At 39.9% G+C, this 21,426-nt stretch overlaps 1 long non-coding RNA gene across 1 annotated transcript; it reads left to right on the top strand.

Annotated features, from left to right (window-relative positions):
• Positions 1–1,757: 1,757 nt before the first annotated feature.
• On the top strand, positions 1,758–20,307 carry LOC118557491. The gene is made up of 2 exons (XR_004927906.1): positions 1,758–1,911; positions 19,276–20,307. It is a non-coding gene; the product is annotated as an uncharacterized LOC118557491 (long non-coding RNA).
• The last annotated feature ends 1,119 nt before the right edge of the window (positions 20,308–21,426 follow it).

Here is a 21,426-nt window from a genome sequence, read left to right as displayed (position 1 = left end):
TATGTTAATAATGGTGATGTTCCCTTTAGATCTAATGAAAACAACTAGCAACCTGTAAGTGTGCCAGTTCCGTTGACGGAGATGGGCACCCTACGACTCTGCATTGATAAGCAGGTATAGTAAATGGATGGATGGAACTAATGAAAACATGACATTTAGGATTACAATAATACGTTTGAAATACAGCAATGTGGATAAAAAACATGTTTTTGTTTAAATTTCCTGCTTAAGGGTTGATATCTTAAAAGATACCCTTAATCAGACAAACGAGCCTCATTGGAAACATATTATTTTTTATTTAATATATGATTGTATGCACACTTTACTTGGTCAGGACTCCTTCTGCTTGCATTACTGCATAGATCCGGCATGGCTCGGAGGAGATTGTGCACTGATCAGGAGTCAAGGAAGTTCCGGTTGCTTAGATAGCAGTCTACAGCTTGTCCACGTTGTTGAGTCTGGTCTCTTTTTTTTCTCTTGTCATTCTCAGCAGAATATTTACAGAGTATAGGTCTGCCGAGTTTGATGACACAGCAATACTATGGTCAGTATGTGTTTTGGAGCTTTGGCAATGTGAGTAGTTGCCAAAACATATTTGAAATATAAATGAGGAGAGGGAAGCAGGAAGTTCTCTAAAGCTTTCAGGTAGATGCCTGTGCTCATGAATGGTTGTGCCTAAGTAAATATAAAAATAAAACACGTTTAATAAAATAATGTTTTATTTAGTACTTAACATTTTCCATATAAGAAGATAGACATTTTTCATTAAAAACCTCAGTTTTTAAATGCTACAAAAAGTGTCCATCTACTTTTTCTTACCATTCTTGAACTGCGGTCTGGGGCCACACTAAATAATCCCAAGGGCCATAAATGCACTTTGACCTTCCTGTGCTAAAGACTAGTACATTTGTATAACTTGCAAAAGGAACAATATCTGAATATTATTTAATCTTTTTTCAACCTTGAATATTGAACCTCTGTGTATCAAAGAACATTTGCGTAAAATCCCAAACTTGCTAATATAATTCTTGATTTTAAAATTTAATGAAGTTGTCGTTATTATTCCACCCCTAAAAATAAAATAAAAATTAAGCTGCAGCTTTAAAAGCTCGAAATTGATTTAACATTCAAAATAGGCCACTGGAAATTTCTCAATGGAAAAATATCACGATTTTAAGGGCAATGATTTTTGCACTGTGTCATAAAGAAAGCAAGAGAGAAAATGACGTTTACCGAACTCTCAACACTGCGCCTGCGCCACTTTTATTTTCGCTTCTCCACAACTGTCTTCCATGGATAAAGAATTGCCTCCTCTTTTGTCCACTATTCTCATCGGACGACACTATAACCTATTTGCTAACGCTGTAGCAGACATGTGCACACGCCTTTTGTATTCAAACCTTCTCCAGTAGGTCAGTACACATTTCACGCCACCAGGGGGCGCAGTCGGCCAGACTTTGATCCGGCACCAGCTCGGCCTGCAGCCGTTCAGGAAAATTATTTTAGCTTTAAGTGCACTTATTTGGTCGAAACATGTTTAAAATCTTACATCTGACCGATTCTGAGGGGCATACATCCGAAGATTATTGGCAGCGGTGTCGCGGGGTGATGTGTTTGCTGCAGATGCCATTTGAAAATATAGGCAGTGTAAGCACTGTAGAATCTAATTATTTCTTTGCAAAACCTAATTAGGCATTAAAAAAGGTTAACGCCAGCGCCTGAAACGTTTTTGTTTAATAATCCCATTACTGCCGGCTCATCATGTATAAAATGGTGCAGGAGGACACAAAGTTTCCACTTGTTAAAGGGAATCTCTGAGAAATAGTCGCAGGTTTTTGACACTATCTCCGAATGGGGAAATTAGGGGTCGTAATTAAACAGCGGAGACTCAGCTCAGCAACAGCGCACAGAGTAAGTAAAGCTGCGGCGCCCGGCCTGCTTTGCATGCATTTCCATCTTTAACTGGTGCTTCTGTTTGCCTGCTGCGAAACGGGTTTCTCTTGAAAATTTCGTCCGAAAAAAAAGAGAAGCTGTAGCACTAGAGCTCGGAACATCATTACACGGGCTGTTTCATTTCGAAAGCGTCAGCTCCTTTCGGACTGCTAACAGCCACCAGAGAGCTCAAGGTGAGAATTTAAATGAGACATTTTCTGACCGAGTTTTAATTTGGCGCAGCTCCGTGGGGAAAACCGAGACAGAAGTTTGCCGCAAACCGATCAACCGTGCCGGTGTTTTACGACGTTAAAAGAAATATTAATAATAAAAAAAATATATACATATATAAATACCCCAGTAGTCTGGTATATTTTTAAAAAAAGTCCCGCATCTTAGAGGTGACACAGAGCCCGATTGCTTTTAATAATCAGCATTTGTAAATGTGTATTATTTTCTAATAAATGGAGTTAAAATGTTATATATTCACGATGACTGACTAATTTCAATCACAGGATTTCAAAAATCCAAATCAAACCTCAATTATTTGTCTAATTGTTTTGAAATCCTATTTTTAGGCTTTCGTTTAATAAATACAGAATAATTAAAATGCAGTAGGCCTATATAATAACCCACCTAATGGAAGGGTGGTTATTTTTATTTTTATTTTTTGTGTGAAATTGAGACAAAAAAGCTCTTAAAGCGATATTATCCTGTGTGCCATTTTATGATTCCACACATTGTTGTGGCTCAATAATATAAAGACACAATTTAATGGAATGCACTTAAGAGAAAAAGCGTGATATAATAAAGGATATAAAACAGGCGATATACAATCATAACGCAATTTTCCGTTTTTTTTATTTAGATTTCAAATAAGTATTAAAAATATTAATCAGTGTTTTTAAAGTCCGTATTTACTGGAGCTTTTTTTCTGAATTCCTTCACCAACTCGACTAAAAATCCTCAGCTTTCTGTCTTTGAACCTTTCCCGATCAAAGCGTCTTCAGTCGTTTTCAAGATAAGCAGAGATTTAGGAGGACTGAGAGCGCTACGCTGAAGGAAAAGAGCTGAGAAACAAATAAACCATCTCCGTCTCAGTCTGTGGATGAATTCCGTCCAAAGCAAACAGGGCGTGGAAGGAGGTGAGAATGAACAAGCGAGCGTGTTTGATGGGGATGAGAGGAAGGATACGGTGAATTTTCCCCGAAGAAACGATAAAACCCATTGTCCTGCTCCTTTTATCCTCCGCTGCGCCGTCAAAGACGCGTTTCTGTGCGCAAAAAGGATAAAGGCGCGCCTTGATTTACAAGAATTAGTTTATCTCGGACTTTGAACGTTGGAGTTTAAGATTTGACATAGAACGCATAATTTAAAACAATAAATCGTTTATTTTCTTTAATGCCCTAATTTCATTAATCGCCTACATTAATTTTCCGTTTTCCAACATTTTGAACGTTTCTACATTTCGTTGCATAAATGTGCAAAAATCAATCATTAAAAAAAAATTAAAATTAAAAAGCGATTACATGTATTCATTTTCCTATTGAGTGTTTTCCCCTCCATTATAAGGGGAAATTGATATTTGTGGTTGGTTTGTAACGGAATTGATCCTGCCGATGTTAAAAATGAAAACGTAGCTTTTAACTTTAAAACTGGATAAATAAACATAATACATTTTAAAGGTTGTCCAATATATATATATAAAAGGTATGGAAAGGATCCACACGACATAGGCTACTGAATGCATCAGCACTGAACGTCTTACCTCTGGGCACTTTGTCATCTCATAAAAAACCTGCAGGAATTTTCTTGCCACTAAGAACATTTTTATGTTCCCTTTATTTTTAAATTGATTGTTTTTTTTCTCATGAGATCTGTTTTATTCTTCTTATTCTTATTCTTATTCTTATTCTTATTCTTATTCTCTGGTTGGTTTGTTTAACTCGTCATGCAGCAATGCCTCACGTATATACGTCAAAATCTCACAACGGAATGAAAGTCTTGCATCTTTATTTTCTTTGCATATAAAATATCATGAGGCAACAATGAAAAAAACAAACAAACATTAAAACTTAAAAAAAAAAAAATCAGAAATAGGTGTGTTTTAAAATGTTAAATCATATTGTTGGGATTAAACAGACGGTATGTGTCCGCTGATGTTGGTTTTCTTTTGATAACAACTCATTGTTTCGTAATTAATCAGATGATATCTGATGGCCTCCCCGAACCTCTGAGCCGACTGACACACACAGAAAGGGGCTCCGCCTAAAAGCACTGTTTTTCTCCCCTTTCGCACACTAAAGCTATGTTTGTTTGTGACTTGAATGGGGGCCCATAATGGAACTGATGGCATCAGGATTGTCACCACAAATGGTCTGGGCGTTTTGCGGGGCTGTTTGACAGAGCCTATTATGTCATTGGTCACGTCCCTCCACTCGTTGCCCGCTCGGGTTTCAATGGGAGTGAATTAATCACATGGTTTGAGAGGGATCAGAAGGCTTAATGCACTTTGTGTCGAGGTCCACAGTGATCCGGGGCCCCGAATATCTTCATCCGTACCTGCAGACTGAGAACACAGTCATGGTTCTGAATGGACAGCTCCACATCACTGTTAAAGAGCACGTCAACATTCCAGCAAAAATGCATATTTAAAATAATTTTGTTTTTTTATTTGTTTCTTTTTTGTTCTTTGGTTGGTTTCATGCCCCATGTGGTAATAAATGCAGAACTCCCTGAAAAATAGGAAATTAATAAAATTCCATTGCAGATGGACGGATTTTTCATGAAGTTCAATCAATTTAGGAAACATTTTCATTTCAAACATGCAAATCTTTAAATCTTTGCACTCCTAAAAAAAAAAAAAAAAAAACACTGCAGAGGTTCTACACTATAAAATTGAATTTTAGAAGGAGTTAAATTTAGCCATTAAAATAATGTAGGTTTAAATCTCATGGAGAGTTGTGGCCAGAGCAGTGCACTTGCATCCTGAAAAGGGTAGAGGTTCCCTGGTTTGAATCCCATAGACTGCCACTCTTAGTCCCTGAGCAAGACCCAGAATGCTCCCCAGGTGCAGCACAGCAGCATCCCTGGGGAGGGGGGCATTTTTCATTGGATTGTATGTTACAAATGCAAAAAAATAATATTATGTTTGATATATTAAAATGTAAAATTAGTTAAATTAAAATAACACTCACATTTTATTGTAACAAATAATATCCTACTTAAACACTAATTAAAATGTCAGATGGGGATGTTGATGAGGTGTTAACCAAATACTAAACTGATGACACAGAAAAGTCTTGCCAACTAAAGACTAATTAGCTCAGATGCTCCCCCCCCCCAACATTAACAAAATAAATGACAAAATATTCCCAAATCATTCATAAACTTTTTAAAATCACACACAAGAAATTAACCCACCAAACCACAATTTTCCCTTCAATTCAAATTAATGTATAAGTGGGATTCAATACTAAAACAATACAAATCAATAGGCTTCATTAAAATGCATATTGTTTTGATGACTAATATTTAATATCATCCAAAACTCATTTTTATAGTGTATAATCACAGTAGCTAATGCAATATATGAAGTCAAAAAGATGCACATTTGTAGGTAAGAAATGCAAATGTCTCCTAACAGAATTTAAATCTAAAATAGAGAGAAAATGTCAAAGAGTGCTCTGTGTTTGTCTGTAAATGTCCTCAAACAGCTGTTAGAGACGCTGAAGGAGGGACATTAAAGCTTATCATGACTGTAGTTAATGTAGAACTTCACTATTACTGAACAATATGTTTCCAAACTAAATTAAATTGCATATATCTAATGTTTAATACTCTCCAAAATATCTTATTGCAATGCATATTAAGGAAGATGATTCTGGATTTAACACTTTTGAAATCATGCTGCTATCCTGTTGTTTATGAACTGCTGAGTGTGCAGTTGTTTAATACTTGAATTTGACAAACAATACCTGCTTTGTTTGAGAAAATAAAACCAGTTTACCTGTAATGCGAGTCATTGTTTTAAAAAGGCTGGATTGTCAGAAATGTGTCTGAGTCTCTCTTAGCTGTGAAGCTTGGATCATCCCTGCTGACCAGCGTTTACAGCTATGTGGACATTGGTAGACCAGTTTGTTCATGTTTGAGGAATCAAACCTGGAGATCTCCGGTCCCCAACTGGTCAACATGTAAAGCTTCAAGAACAGCCTAATCCATTAGTTTTTTATCAATTAGTATACAGTCATAAAAGTAGCTTATATACATTTTAAATTCATAATACTGCCAGCATTAGTTTGCCGGGAGGATAACGTTATTGCTTTATCAACCACAATCTAAACGGGAATTAATCAAAGATCTCTGCGTTGCAGCATATATGCCTGAGCATTGTTTGGGTGTAATGGATGGCTTTAAATTTTGACGTTATTATTTCCCGTCATTTCTGGAAACAAATTGAACATTTATTGCATATATATTAAAAATTATACAGTCGTCGGGAGAGGCTGATGTCTCTTTTATTGAGGCGCACCGAGAGGTGAGGTCTCACCGGATCAATTTCCCTGTCTTGTTACTCCCGCAAGAGGATGTTTGGAAAATGCCGGCACCGCTAAATTGATTCAGAAACGAATTCATAACTTCAGGCGTTTAAGCAATTCCGCAGCGCCCAGTTTTTTAATCCTCGCTCTTTCTTTTATTTCAGGTTGTGATTGCTTCGAGCATCCAAAGTTTTCTCACTTCTGCGGCCGTTTGTTCGCGTCTGCCTATTCTTCATTCTGTGTAAAAAAAAAAAAAAATGCATTTAATACACTGGGTTTTGGGTGGCTTCACAAACATAGCCATTAAGGCATCACAATGCTTTTATTGTGCACTTGATCTGAAAATAGAGGCCGGTCTGACTGCGGGATCCAGACGAACCTATGGAAAAGGCCTTGTCTTTGTCTGCCTGTACCGAGATGAATGGCCCGTGTCAACCAGATGATTAGTTTGCACTATTAAATTGTCAAAAAGGAAGGATTTTCCCCTAATAATGCCTTTTGGTGAAGAATTATGGAATTCAGAGTTGCTTGCAACTGCTGGGGGACTTGCAGGGCTTCGCGGGGGCGAGGGCGAAGGTCAGCCAGAGTTCTCAGCGCTGCGGCCAGTGTTGCACAGCAGTCAGAGGGGATGTGCAGACAAATGCGGGTCTATTTGCTGCACCATGGGAAGATTAATTTCCACATTGTCCGAGGCGAACGAGATCAATGCGACGACACTCTGTTTCGAGACTCTGCGTGTGTGTGCAGCCGTTACACAAACTGAGCAAAATCCGTGCACACCGCAGTTAATCCACACCAAAAAAACCAACCTATAGAGCACCTAAAGAAGGAAACCAATCCAGTGGTGCCACCTCTACGGCCGACACTTCATCCTTCATACCTTTACAGTTTCAGTTAGCATGCACCTGACTTTTTGAGTGCGACGTTGCGTAGGAGGAGTGGTGCCGAACGTGTGTAATTTCCTCCCATCAGGAGAAGATGTTCGTCTCCATTTTTCGTAATCTGCCCATCTGACTGCAATTCAGAAGAAGCTATCTTCCAGCAGGAGGTTATTAGGAGCGATGTTGATCCTGATCGCTGATCTTTCACGAGTCTACTGAACCAAAGGAGATCAGAACCACAATAAATGGGGTAAAAATCAAAGTTTTCAGAGCAAAGGACTAAATTATGTTAACAATTATATTGTATACAATGTATGACGGAGGAAGAACTAATGGGCCATTGTGTAAGAAGATAAGAACAAGTGATTAAAGGTATAAATTAGAAGTAATAAAATGGCAATGGATGGACAGAGGATTGACTTGGAACCATTTTAAAATCCCTTGCAATCCTTTTTGGGGGGTTTGGAAAAGGTTGTTGTAATGTATCACCAGGGACCCACATCCTCCTAAATCAATGGATGTATAGATGGAAAAACTGACCCAATCAGCTACAAGCACATTTAAGCCTTAAAACGAACACCAACAGAACTTTTTTTTATTTCATTTTTTAAATGTGAGTCCCACTTAGCTGCAAAACTGCAAAAAGCCAAACTGGGTGCATTGGCGCCAGACGTGTCGCCACTCATGAGCCGTCTCTCTGCGTGTCTTGTCAGCCCGTCTCTATCCAGGAAACCCCCTTCAGTCCCACCCAACGTCTATTCTAGTGCCAACGTTTTGTGTTAAATGTTAACAACTTGGCCTGATCCATTTAATCGGCAACAACAAAACTGTGTTGACTCTAACACTCGCCCCCTTTGTGCCCATTATGCGCCTGCCCTCACTTGAAGATTTATGTATTTTTGATATTAAATTCCTTCTGTCATCAAGCCTGCTCTCTTGTTGACTTTTCTTGACCCGTCGACCCCGTTCCCCAAACTTTCCCATATTTAAGGCGGGAGCCGCAGCTTCCCTCCCGCAGGCTCCTTCTGCAGCTCAATGGTCTGTGGCTCCTTCTGTTGGCATGTGCTGTTTGCACTGTTCTTGAACTTCAGTGAGCTGCCCTGTCCCCATCCTGTACTCTGAACCCTGCACAACAATCTTCCTCGAAAAAAACAGCACATTGTTCATAAGCTTCTGAAGTCATTTGAAGAAAACCAGATGAGTTTGAGGTTTCTAAGTTGGCAGCAGCTGGTTCTTGAGGCGCTAAACACTTCGGTCATGTTCTGCAACGCCCCCTCCCCGGACGCAGAGTGACGGATGCCCGTACACCTTTATATCTGACGTCCGTGTCGCCTATACAAGCCTCCCTCTGGCTGCCCAGCTTGCTAATTAGTTAAACAAACGCTAATACTAATGATCCCACTGGCCTGGTGAGCTCTGAGGTTTTTGTTCGCCTACTTTGCCCAAGGTTCTCCTGCTGGAGACTTGGCCCCCGCTGACCTGAGCTATCACGGCGCTGCGAAGATGCTTGGACCGCCCTGGCCGGAGTCCATCCCCCCCAGGGGCCAAAGGGCAACGTCCGAGGCCCGGGAATGCCACCACCAGCTGCTTGCAGTGACACCATTTACAAAAGGAGCTTGGTGAGCCATCCTTCCATGGCTGTCAGTGTTGTGACAGAGCTAGACTGACATTCATTTGCTCACTGGACCAAAAACCGTAGGCTTGAACTCAGGAAAGAGTAAGAAGTCATATGCTGCTGTAAGCTCAAATTATTTCATATTAAAAAAAAGTTAGCTTTTGTTGAGACATCCTCTGCATTAGAAGATGTTTGGAAGTCCGTTTTAAACTTCCAAAATGCACATGCAGGTTAAAATATACAGAAAAAAAACATTTTAATAATGATTTTTCACATAAACAGTCGAATAAAAATGATCCATATTCACTGCTGAACCTGGAACAGCAAATATCTAAATGAAATGTCAAGATCTATGCCCAAAAACCTTATTTTTATTATTATATCAATGACTGATATAAGACATCCGACAAAGTTTGTGCTTCTGAGTCGTTTTATGAAGAATGCTTTTCTAAAATGTGCTAAAATACTCTAAATATAAGCTGGTCCTCATTTTAAGGTTATTTCAGAAGGGTTTATTCTACACTGGGGTTGGTTCACACTGTTTTTACCCTTATATTAAATTGTTAATCACAGAACGGCTTTTCAAAGACATCACTTAATTAATTCAAAAGTTCATTTACCAGTTCTAAAATTGAAGCCTTTCCATGTTTGCAGTTAATTCTAACAAAAGCAATGAGTCCTATGACAAATAAAACAATGAACATTCACAAATCCGTTGTATTTAGGAGCAAATGTCCTTTTTGAGCAGTCCTTTAGCATGAAATACTGCATAAACCCATCAAAGCGGCGTGGAAGCAGGCAGCCTGTGGCTCTCCTGACTATCAATCTACCAGTTTTGGTAGATTGATAGTTTACTGACCTGTCAAGCACAGTGATGCAGTGGTCATCAAAGCAGGCATTGGTACTTCTGGAAAATAAAATCAGCATTTAAATAAAACTTGTCAGCAGTGGGAAGCATGGAGTGCTATAACAATCTCCTTGTAGGAGGCTGTGGCACCTTTGGGCTTGATACAAATCCAGTAAACCAACACCAGCTGATGACATGACTCCCCAGATCATCACTGATCTGGACCTCAAAGAAATTGTGTTCTGTGCCTTTCCAATCCTCCTCACTCTAGGAAATGTGACTATTTCCAAATGAAACTCCAAATGAACTGTCATCTGAAGAGAATACTTTGGAGTTCAGGGCTTATTCTCCACAGCTCAGGTAAGACACTTCAGACTCTGACTGTAGGGTTAAGAATGGCCGAACACAGGCAAGGCAACAGTTGTAGCCAACATCTTGATCAGGATGTGTCTGTGTGTGGGCGAACTGACTTCAGTCACGGTCCCCGCCAAGTGAATCTTCTCCAAACTTCTTTATTTTAATCTTTTAACACTAGTGGCCTTTGTTTGAGAGTAAGCTGACAGGAAATGGGAAGGAGAGAGGGGGAGAAGAGATGTGGCAAATTAACTCAAACCTGGAAAAGGAACACAAGAGCTCAAGAACTGAGGCCTCTGAAAATAGGTTGCGTGTTCTACCCCTGCACCACTACCACACCCTTCCTCCAGACCTTTAATCAGACTTTGCCTCACAATCCTTTTGAGGCTGCACTTAAGAGGATTCACTTTTGTGCTTTTGCTCTACCACTCTTTTTCCTTCCACTTAACTTTCCAATGACATCCTGTGAAGCGTTAGTGTCTCTAGATATAACCTTTTGTGGCGGAGGGTGTTTAAGACTGTCAACTATCAAGTTAGAGGTCTTTCCCATTATTTTCTAAGCTAACTATAATATACATTTAACCGATTTTTATTGGTCTTATGTGATTTGATTCTCTGTAACTGAAATCTGGGGCTTCCTTAGCAGTAAGTCATAATCACTAAAACCTCTAGAAATATATATCTACATCACTTTCTGCGTAACTAAAGCATGGCCAGAATATGAATTTCACTTTTGGAACAGATCAACTTTCTCACTATACTCTAATGTATTGTGGTGCACCTGTATATTTGATTAAATAGTATTCGCTTTTACTTCAGACAAAATGAGCCTGTACCATTAAAAAACAGAAAGCACACAAACATGTAAACTCCAGTCAAGCATCGTTATTTCTTATTTCAGCCACATATGAGTAGAAGTGGGTTTAATTTAGTTAAAAAAAAAAAAGACGGTCGGAAGTTGCAAGTTTGTGGACCTTCAGCTCAAACGTTTCGCTTCCTCCCCAGCGCGCAGTGCGGTTAACACCGGCCCAATTACGCGCTGTCATCCGCGCCTCTCGCTTGTTATTCGGACAATGTTTTGGCCATTACCCGGCCTGTGTCTGCGCGCACCGCGGAGGTCTCGACAGAAATTGATACTAATTGCGGGGACTGTACACTGCTGGCTGCCGGAGCGCCTGCAGGCAGCTGAAGGACCTGCTTGTCACCGCCTAATTGACAAGGGCTTGTCTGTCCTGGGAGCAGCTGGTCCTAAGCACTGGCGCACAATCGCAATCTTGACACGGCCTCCACTCGCCCGGAGGAGTTTTGAGGGGAAACGCCGTTAAAAAGGAGATTTATTGAATCTCCCTTTGGGTGACGGTGTATTAAGTACGCAATATAGGCTTATTTCCACGGGTGCAAAAGGGAGCCACGCTCGTGGTATTAATAACGGAAGGTCGCAATTAGGCCAGACAGGTGACATTTCTGGTGACATTATAAATCACCGCAAACAAGACAGGAGCGAGTAAATAAAAGCGCCAGGAAATCGGTTTTTGGGGAAAGTTATTTTACTTTGCACGGCTACATGGCGCACAATGAGCTTACGTGCACAAACTGCATAAAATGCAGGAGGGGTGTGTGTCTCACCAGTCAGTCCAATGACTCAGACACAAATAGCATCAGCTCTCACAGTAAAATAATCGATTCATTATTCTGGTCTGTTTCTATTAGAGCATGCCATCATAGCTGAATGCATCGAGAGGGGAAAAAAAAGCAAAGCAAGTATTGTTTTGGTCTGCGAGTGAAAAAGGGGTTTCCTCCACTTTCCCACTGCCTGTAAAGAAACGCCGCTTTTCTGCCCCCTTTTGAACTGAAAATCGTGATTTTTCCCCTGGTGATCCCCGGACGCGCTCCTTTCTTCCTGCCGAACAATGACAACACTGGAGCACCCCGCCGGTGCGCCGCGGTTGGGGATCTCTCGGATTGTTTTGGGCATCTTTGGATTTCATCAATCAAAATGACTGCAGTTTTCCATAAAAATGCTGAAATTTGGTGCTGGAACCGAGTGCGCAAGGTGGAAAAATACGAAGCTGTCCTTCTCGATGATAAATGGCCATCCTTTGATTGCGCAAATAGAGAAATTCGTGCCGCAGCACTGAGAAACAGGCAGAGGTTAATGAAAGAGGGGACTTGTTGTCTTGCGTCAGATCATGACAGAAATGAGTAACAGCCCTACATTAGACTCTAAAAGCTACCGCATTTTCCCAAACCAGTGAAATCTGGTGGACTGCAGAGCAAATGATGTGGAAATATACACAGGGAAAGACAACCTAATGGCCATTCAGTAGAATTATTACCACTTCATGTTGTATGCTGGAACTCCAACATCCAAACGGGGGTTTTTCTCCTCTTTTTCAGTTAAAAACAAACAGGAAGACTTGTGCCACATCCTCCTATTGATACTGACCTTTCTTACCAGGTTACAGCAGCAACAAACCAGAATGCAACCAATAATCCTGCAAGAAGCGCATGAAGCTGTTCCAGCATCCATGCTCCTATTCTGATCACCTAAATCCCTATTAATATGCAAACATATCTATAGCATATTTCAGGCTCTCAGCTGGATCCAACCAGTCAAATAATGATTGTTATTTTCCCAAAAAGCAATAAAGATTTTCCTCTGACACCTCTCAAGGTGTTTTCCTCTAAATGTCCTTAATGCCACGCCTAATTATCTAGCATTGACATTTTGTGCCTCGCGGGGTCAGCAGGTCAACAGTTGCAGATTAATGGCATCAGGAGGAGGAAACAAGGAAAAGTGACTGTAATGCCACCATATATTGGTTTATAATTTGGTTAATGCTTTTTTTCTTATTTGTTTTTGACAGATTTTACTTGAAATGACATGGAAGGTCAGGAGACAACTCTTCTGTAAAATACCTTCAAATTATGCTTTTGTTTATTAAAGGACGAACCTGACCCAAACTTCCCTGACCCCATGTGAGGAAGTAATTGCTGCCTTGCCATTAAACATTTGCAATAACTGGCAGTGGAAAAAAAACAAACGTCAATCAGTTTTATTTAGCCACTCAGGTGGACTTGTTGGTGTTCTACGTATCATTGTCCTACTGCATGACCCAAGTGAGCTCGATCCTAACGTCACAAACTGATGGCCAGATATTCTCCTTCAGCATTTGTCGAGAGAAGAATTCATGATTCTGCAAGTTATAGCAAGTTGTCGGTGTCCTGGATCAGCAAAGCAGGCCTAAATCAGAATCAGAATCAAGTTTATTGCCAAGTAGGTTTGCACTTACAAGGAATTTGACTTGGGTTTGATGGTGCAGACAAAATAGGATTAAATATATACAGAATCTAGAGCTATATAGTAATAGTAATATCATCTTTATTGTCATTGAAACATACATTACAACAAAATTTGTTCTCTGCTTTTAACCCATCACCCTTGGGGAGCAGTGGGCTGCCATGTGCGGCACCCGGGGAGCAATCTGGGGTTAAGGGTCTTGCTCAGGGACCCAGTGTGCAGGCGCTGGGGATTGAACCGGGTACTTGTACTTCTCTGAGTGCAAGCACGCTGCTCTAACCACTAGGCCAACACGGTAGACTGTGGGTTAATGTAACACAGGCTTACACGGTCACATGTTTGACTCCACATTTGTTTTTGAAACGTTTTGAGTTTTACGGCAAATGCAGTTGGATGGAGACCTTTCGAAAAGTTCTCGTTTTGTCTTTTCATCCCACGGTATTTTTTTCCTAAAAGTTTTGGGGATGATCAAGGTGTGTTCTTTTCGGGAAAAGGGAGAACGGGTTTTATATTCTTTTGGGTCAGCAGTGGTTTTGGCCTTGGGACTCTGCCATGGATGCCATTTTTGTCATTTTTGAATCATGAACTTTGGCTAAACCAAGATAAGATCTATAGCACTTTAGATGTGGTTATGGGTTCCTTTGAGAGCTCCAGGATGAGCCTTCTAAATCCTCTTGGAGTAATTTTGGCAAGTACTGTTCCATGTTTTCTCCATTTGTGTAAAATGGCTTTCAGTGTGGTTTGCTTGAGTCTGAGGCTATGTTCACACTGCAGCCTGAAGTGACCCAATTCCTATTTTTTTGCCCATATGCGACCTGTATCTGATCTTTTTATGACAGTCTGAACAACACAGATCAGATTTTTTCAAATGGGACCCAGGCCACTTGGATATGTGGTCCTGAATCCGATACATATCCAATCTTTCAAATGCAGCCTGTGTCTGTACGGCCGGGTCGCATTTATCCGACCTGTACGTCACCGATACTCGACAAACGTCACTATTCTGCGTCCTGCTATGCAGAAGTGGGAAGAAAGACGACACCCATAGCGGACTACAATGAGAAGAGCAGTCAATGGACGGAAAGTTCCGGTTAGAAAATAAATTAATGACCGCAAAATGCGCGCCAGCATAATCCATGTTTACTTCCGCAAACACTGAGGACGCTTGCTACGTGTGACGTCATCGCGTCCTCTAGTGCGCATGCGGGACACTTAGGTTGAATGCATTTAGTTTACACAGGAGATCACATACAAGTCGCATATATTTGGAAATGTGAACGACCATGCAAAAAAATCCGATTTCACAAAAAAATTGGAATTGAGCATTAAGGCCTGCAGTGTGAACGTAGCCTAAGAAAATCACTTCATAACAGTGTTACTGTTTGAGGTATCTGTTAGCCTACTTCATGTTGTCAGACAGGCTCTATTTAATAGCATTTTGGTTTTACTGGCCTGGCAGTAATTAGGCCTGGCTAAGGAAATCAAACCAAAATTCCTTTGATCACAGTTCATTCAAGCTTTAACATCCTTTAGGGCCAGGTTGGTTTAGATAGTTACCCTTAATGAAAACATCATCATTTGAGAAGTCTATGATTGCTTGATAGTAGAAAACATCAGAAATATATATGTATATATATATATATATATATATATATATATATATATATATATATATATATATATATATATATATATATATATATATAGACAATACCCCTCCATTGTCTTCCAGCAGATGTAGCAGGACTGACTGGCTTGTCGAGCTTGAAGAATTGTTTAATTTCAGGGCCCTGGCGTTTCCTGAGGTGAAGTCTGCATTGGCTGCTAATAGAGATCTAATTGATGGGCCGAGTCCCGTTTCCGTGCTCTCTCTCCTTTTATTGCGCCCTGGCGTCTGCTGTAAAATAGGTCTGTAATCAAATTCCGCCTATTCCTCCTGGAGCAGGATGAGAGCTCAGGGCTGCAGAGAAAGACGGAGACGGGGGCCAAAAAGAAAGCGAAGAAGAGAGAAAGAAATCATTATTAAAAAAGTTAAGCCTTGAGAAGAAATGCAACGTACTGGTGAGACTTGATGAAAAAGAGGGAGGCCCGCTACAGAAAAACACTGTGCTCTCAATGGGGCTTCTTTTCTTTAAATAAACCTGGTATTTATACTGCATCTCAGAGTGTGGCTGTAGCACTCTTCAAAGACTAGTTTTTATACTCTATTCCTTTAAGGATTTATTGGTTTGCAATATTAGCAAACTTACAGGTTATTATAAATCATTAAAAGGCTTTAAGCAAAATGCTGCCTTTTACTCTTCCAAACCTAACACTTATATGGCCAATGTGTTTTCCACACAGAAATATTTTTAGCTACTAAATTTCAAAATAATAGTCCAGACTGGAGACTTAGTTAAAGTCTGATATTATTGGTAAAAAAAAAACAACAACAATAATAATAATAATAATAATAATAATAATAATTAACAGCTTCATCATGAGTAATTTCAGTCCTGTATTTGAACAATCTATGTCAGGGTTACCAACCTGTTTAAAATGGAGGTCTACTTTGTTGGTACTGTGTCACACTAAGGGCTACCTTTGAACTCAAACAATCAGAGCTCACCTTAACCTTATATAAAATAAACATATTTTCAATGTTTTTTTTTGAAAGATATGGTAATTTTTATGTAAACAGCAAGAACAGAATAAAATATAATTTCAGATGCAGCTGCCTGGAGGGCTATTGTGCAGGGTGGCCCCCAAGGACCACATGTTCAAACCTCAAAAGCTACCTTGGGGGCCACACGTGGTCTTTGTTTTGTGATTTTAAAGAAATCGTACAGATTATCCCCTTATTCAGACTGAATCTGAGATTCCCAGCCAACCTGTTTTTCATGATTTACAATGAGCTGAATGGAGAAAGAGAGACTGTAGTGTCTGCTGCAGGTCGCTGCCTGTCTGTGACATGTGAGCACAGCTGGAATGCTGCTCATTCAACTTCACCATGTTCAAAGCAAAACGTTAAGTTTAGGAAGCAGCACAACAACCTTATCTCTAAGTTTTACTCACACAATTACAAGGAACAAAATTGAAAAAGACTTCAACGAATCAAATACGAAAAAATCCTTGAGGCAAAACTGACTCAATATCTGACTTATTTCACATCTGCATAGTATTCAGGGGCCAGATTTGCAGTAATTTTAACAGTCACTGCAGTTGCACAGCATCAATCTGTTTGCATTAAGCGAGATGGTAGAAAACGAGAGACGATGAGAAGAAAATAAAAGTAAAAAAGTTCCCGTGATACCATGTGTTTGGGACTATATCAAAGAAAAGAGAAGCAATTGCACGCTACAGTAAACAGGGGTATAGTAGGTCGGCATTACAATGTGATGTCCCTAAAAGTTTCACAGACTGATGAATTTCTCCTTCTTGAAATGAAATTATCTGCAGAGGCAATCAATCTTCACTATTAGAGCAACAAGAAGACTGAGTGTGCTACATCATCACCCACAAACTGAAGTACAGATGTAGAAAAATGCTAAATGAGGCTGTGTAATCATGTGCACGTACATGTCCAATTTAGAACATTTGTGAGGAGGCTTTCCGCTTTTCAAATCTATTTGGTGTGGAAGAAATGTCTTCAAAAAACTATTTGAACTGAGGGAAGCAGACACACAGTTACAAGTTAATTCCTCTCTACTTAAATGTTGGATTTTCTAGCATCTGATGAAGTTGAATAAACAAAAATGTTTAACTTGGTGCTGCTGAGATTTCATATAACTCACCTCTGGACAAAGATATTTAAAACAAAGTTGACTGAGGTACAGAAAATGTACTGGAAAGAATTTCTGACCTATGGTGATTAAATTACTATACTGACTGTAGGCACTAGGTGTCGCTTCGCCCAATTAGCTCGGAGAGTTGTCAGAAACAAGTTTATTGCCAAGTAGGCTTGCACTTACAAGGAATTTGATGGTGCAAAAAAGTCCGCACCAACACACCAAGTCAGCTGTCTGCGGTGCCATCCTGAGATCATGTCCCTCCTTTCCCTGAATGGATTCGATGGGAGCAGACCCAGATTGACAATGTGCAGAACGGAGAGTGCAACACATTCTCAACCCGGCTTGTCAGGTTACGGAACTGAAGCTGCACTGAAATATTTTACAACCCAAATTCTCAAAAGGTCACGTCAAAACAGAGACTAAACATGCTACTGTTAGCATAGCGCTTCAGTAAACCGCTCTGCTTGAAAACATGAGGTCCTTTTCACATCATCCACAGGTGCGTTCAGAGTGGAGACAATACATTGTCTCCAGGATTTGATCAGATTAATATTATAACATGCTGAGGGTGATGTGCAACATTTTTGCCTGTATTTAAAGCAGGGACTGTATTTTACTTTTGTGCAGAAAATGCGACAGAGAGCTCAGCCTTAGGGAAGTCCATTGCACAGGAAAGTTCTGAGTTTGATTTTGCAGTTGCTGCGCCACGAGCTGAAAGCTCACAGAGAAAAATGATCCTTAATGGGAGGTTGGATCATTGCTGTAGAACTATGGTGTGAAAGTGCCCACATGGTCAGCAGGAGCAAGGGATGGGTTTAATGAAGACTGTAGTTGTATGTAGACAGCAGGAGTCTCTGTTTCCTGCTGAAAAGGATACTTCTGTATCTGCAACATCGTTGTGACTGAGTAAAGCGCAGCATCAAATTCACAGCTGTCTGTTCAGCCTGTTGAAGGTAAATCTAATCATTTGTATCCTTCCACTTAGGGTCAGTTAGGGCTCTCTGTGCATGACCATGCACAATTAAGATTTTTTTTTACTGCAATGTCCGTGATATTCATTCTTCTCAGTTTTTTTCTTTTCTTTTTCTTTTCTGTGGACACCATAAAAACTGTGGTGAAAATTACATATATTTTAAACGAAAAACTGTGGTCCAGCTAAACGACATACAGTTCAATTAAGGGCATGTGGTTGTTGGTTAGATCCAGTTGGCTCACGTTCACTGACCCTAAAAGCGTTTTTGTGAAAACTGCGTTTTCAAGAATTTACGTGGCACTGACTTTTAAAAAGTATCTGGTATTGCTTAATACACTAATAGCAATTATTTAAAAATGAATATGATTTCTGGAGATCATCTCAGAACCCTTCGGATGGTGTTGTATCATTGTCTGGTAGGAGAATTCAAAGAATGTACAAAAGCTGTGAGGAAATAAAGCAACTACATTTCAAAATACTCATATTATTGGTGCTATTCATGGAGTAGCATTTTGCTAACAGTAAAGGGGAAATGGAAAAGGGCAAATTAGGGGAAACTCTGATGAAATTTGGCTTAAGTTCAAAGCAGAGTTTAAAGGGGAGGATGCTGTGAGGTTTCCTTGAGTTAAGGCTACAGAATGACAAGCTTTTTTTTAATGAGATTGGCGTAGGAGTTGTTTAGGTATGGGTTTTCCCCCCAATTATTTTACAAATCTACTTTATAAATAATAATATTTCCCCTGTTTATTTTATATATGGTTATGTTGCTTAACGCAATTGTTGTTTTGTAGTATTACTTCACTTCTTTTTAACATAATTTTGGTTCTGTCAGTGTAAACATATGCTTCATACACCACTATATCTTACATAAGTTGAAATAAATAGAAAAGAAATATGGTTCCATGACTTTGTTCACAAGCTAATCAAATACCATACAGGCTAAACTACCATTGTTTTCACATATTCTACAGAAAATGTCAGTCAAATCAGACTGACAGCAACAGACACAAACTAATCCTCTATTTTCCCTCTCTCTCCTCTGTTTCTCTCCCCATCGCCTATAGCTTCCTGGAAGGCTGTGATTGGCCGGCTGTCTGGGTAGTGATAGCAGCCCTGGAGCCGAGGATGATTGATGACGGCGGGGGCAAGGCCGAGCGCTGGCAGCATAAAGCTCCATAGACGCCTCAATAAAGAGCCTGGCCAGTGGAGAGCCTGGGCCCCTCCGCCTCCGAGGACCCACGGCTAGAGGAGTGCATGGAGAGAGGCAGAGGAAGAGAGGGAGAAGGAGAGGTGCTCTGTTGTCGGATAATCTGTTTAGCTGTCGAGCCAGCAGCCGTCTGAGGCTGGATAAGTGCAGCGTCGGATGTGTGTGGGGTGAAAATAGCAGGGGTTGGCTGGTGGAGAGCTGGAGGGGGAGAAAGAGGCAGAGGTGGGGGGTTGAGGGAGGGGGGGGGCTGCATAATGGGAAAAAGAAGGGAAGAAGATGAAGCAGAATGAAAATGGGAAATGCAGGCTGGCTGTTTACGCATGCTAAAAATGATCAACGAGCCAAAAAAAGTTGACCACAAGAAAGCGAGTGATGCGAGCCCTCACACGTCAACTCTGGTGGTCACGAGTCAGCCAGCCAATGCATAACTGTGGTGACCTTTGCTTCGGCAGATCAATGAGGCCCTGCAAGGGTGGATTCCGTGGGTGCTGCGTCTACTGCTGTGCCTGCAGACCGCATGCAGCCCTGTTGTAACCCCCATCTCACAGCAGCTCTGAAAAACACAATTAGGCACCAATCTGCTCCTACCAAGCCAGCTTTTAGTAAGTCCGGCATGGCTACACGGAGTCCTGCAGACCATCCTGGCTGGAGTTGGCAGGATGGAGGTCAGAGAGAGTGAAATGATGACAATGACAACTGTTTTCACTCTGGGGGCACTGGAGAGGGTCTTGTCTGTTCAGACTTCAAAGTGTTGGAGACAGTAACAAAGCAGAAGTTCTTGGTTTTACCTGTTAAAGTTTTTTTTCTTCTCCTGTTGGAGTCTTACATGTGAAATTTAACACATTAATGCTGTTTCTTGCAATAAATCTAAAACGTTCTTTATAAAATATATCTGCTTGTAATGTTTTTATTCCTGCACTGACATTCATTGGTCATGCATCAGTTCAAATGGCAAAAAACAAACAAAAAAAAACTGGTCAATGTGGTGGTAACAAAAATAAAAAGATTATAATTTTTAATTGAACGCCTTATTTCCCAAAATGTACAACGATTTTTAAAATAAATGTTGCATCAATCACTGTCTTGCTTTAAAGGAAAGATTACTTTGAAAAGATAATTTCACTGTGTAAAATATAAATTACAACAGAAAATAAATGTATCTATGTAACCTATTTTTATTTGGAAATCCATGAAATAAATGACATCAACTGACATTAACCATGGCATCTTACTAAAAAGCTTGAAAGTTATGGAATGGGGGGGGGGGGGGGGGGGGGGGGTCATTAAACTGGCTTAAAAGCTACATTGCAGTGCTGATCACAAATCAGCACTATAAGATATAACTTTGTGGGGTCCCACAGGAATCCATGTTGGGCCCCAAGCTGTTTATTTTATATATAAATGACATATAAAGTATTAAACCTGGTAAAATACATCATATTTGCAAATGGCACTAATATCTTCTGTACTGGAGAAAACATTCAGCAATTTTTAGAGTTGGTCACAGTAGAAATGGAAAAACTTAAACACTGGTTAAAAAAATAATTATAACTAAATTTAGAAAAGAATATATTTGGAAACTACAAGAGACTTGGAAATAATGGAATCAACATAACTATGGATAGTGTGGATTTAGAACGAACCAATGGAATTAAATTTCACTGTGTTACATTGGATGGTAAATGTTACTGGAAACCACACATTTGCCAAGTGAAATCAAAACTAACAAAGAGTGTTACAGTTTTGATGAGAACAGGATATATTCTGGACCACAAATCACTGCGTATTGTATGTAATACACTAGTTTTACCAAATCTGTGTTATTATGTAGTAGTGTGGTGCAATATATACAAATTAAATCAAAAACCACTCTATACACTATAAAAAGAAAGCATTTAGAATAGTACATCAAATGGGATGTTGGGGACAAACAAATCTGTTGTTTTTGAAATTGAATATATTGAAATTTTAGGGAGGCAATTGTGGCAAGTTTCTGTTAAAAATCATA

The sequence above is a fragment of the Fundulus heteroclitus genome, chromosome 23, assembly GCF_011125445.2.
Source record: "Fundulus heteroclitus isolate FHET01 chromosome 23, MU-UCD_Fhet_4.1, whole genome shotgun sequence".
NCBI classification, from domain to species: domain Eukaryota; kingdom Metazoa; phylum Chordata; class Actinopteri; order Cyprinodontiformes; family Fundulidae; genus Fundulus; species Fundulus heteroclitus.
This window is presented reverse-complemented; position numbering and strand designations above follow the sequence as displayed.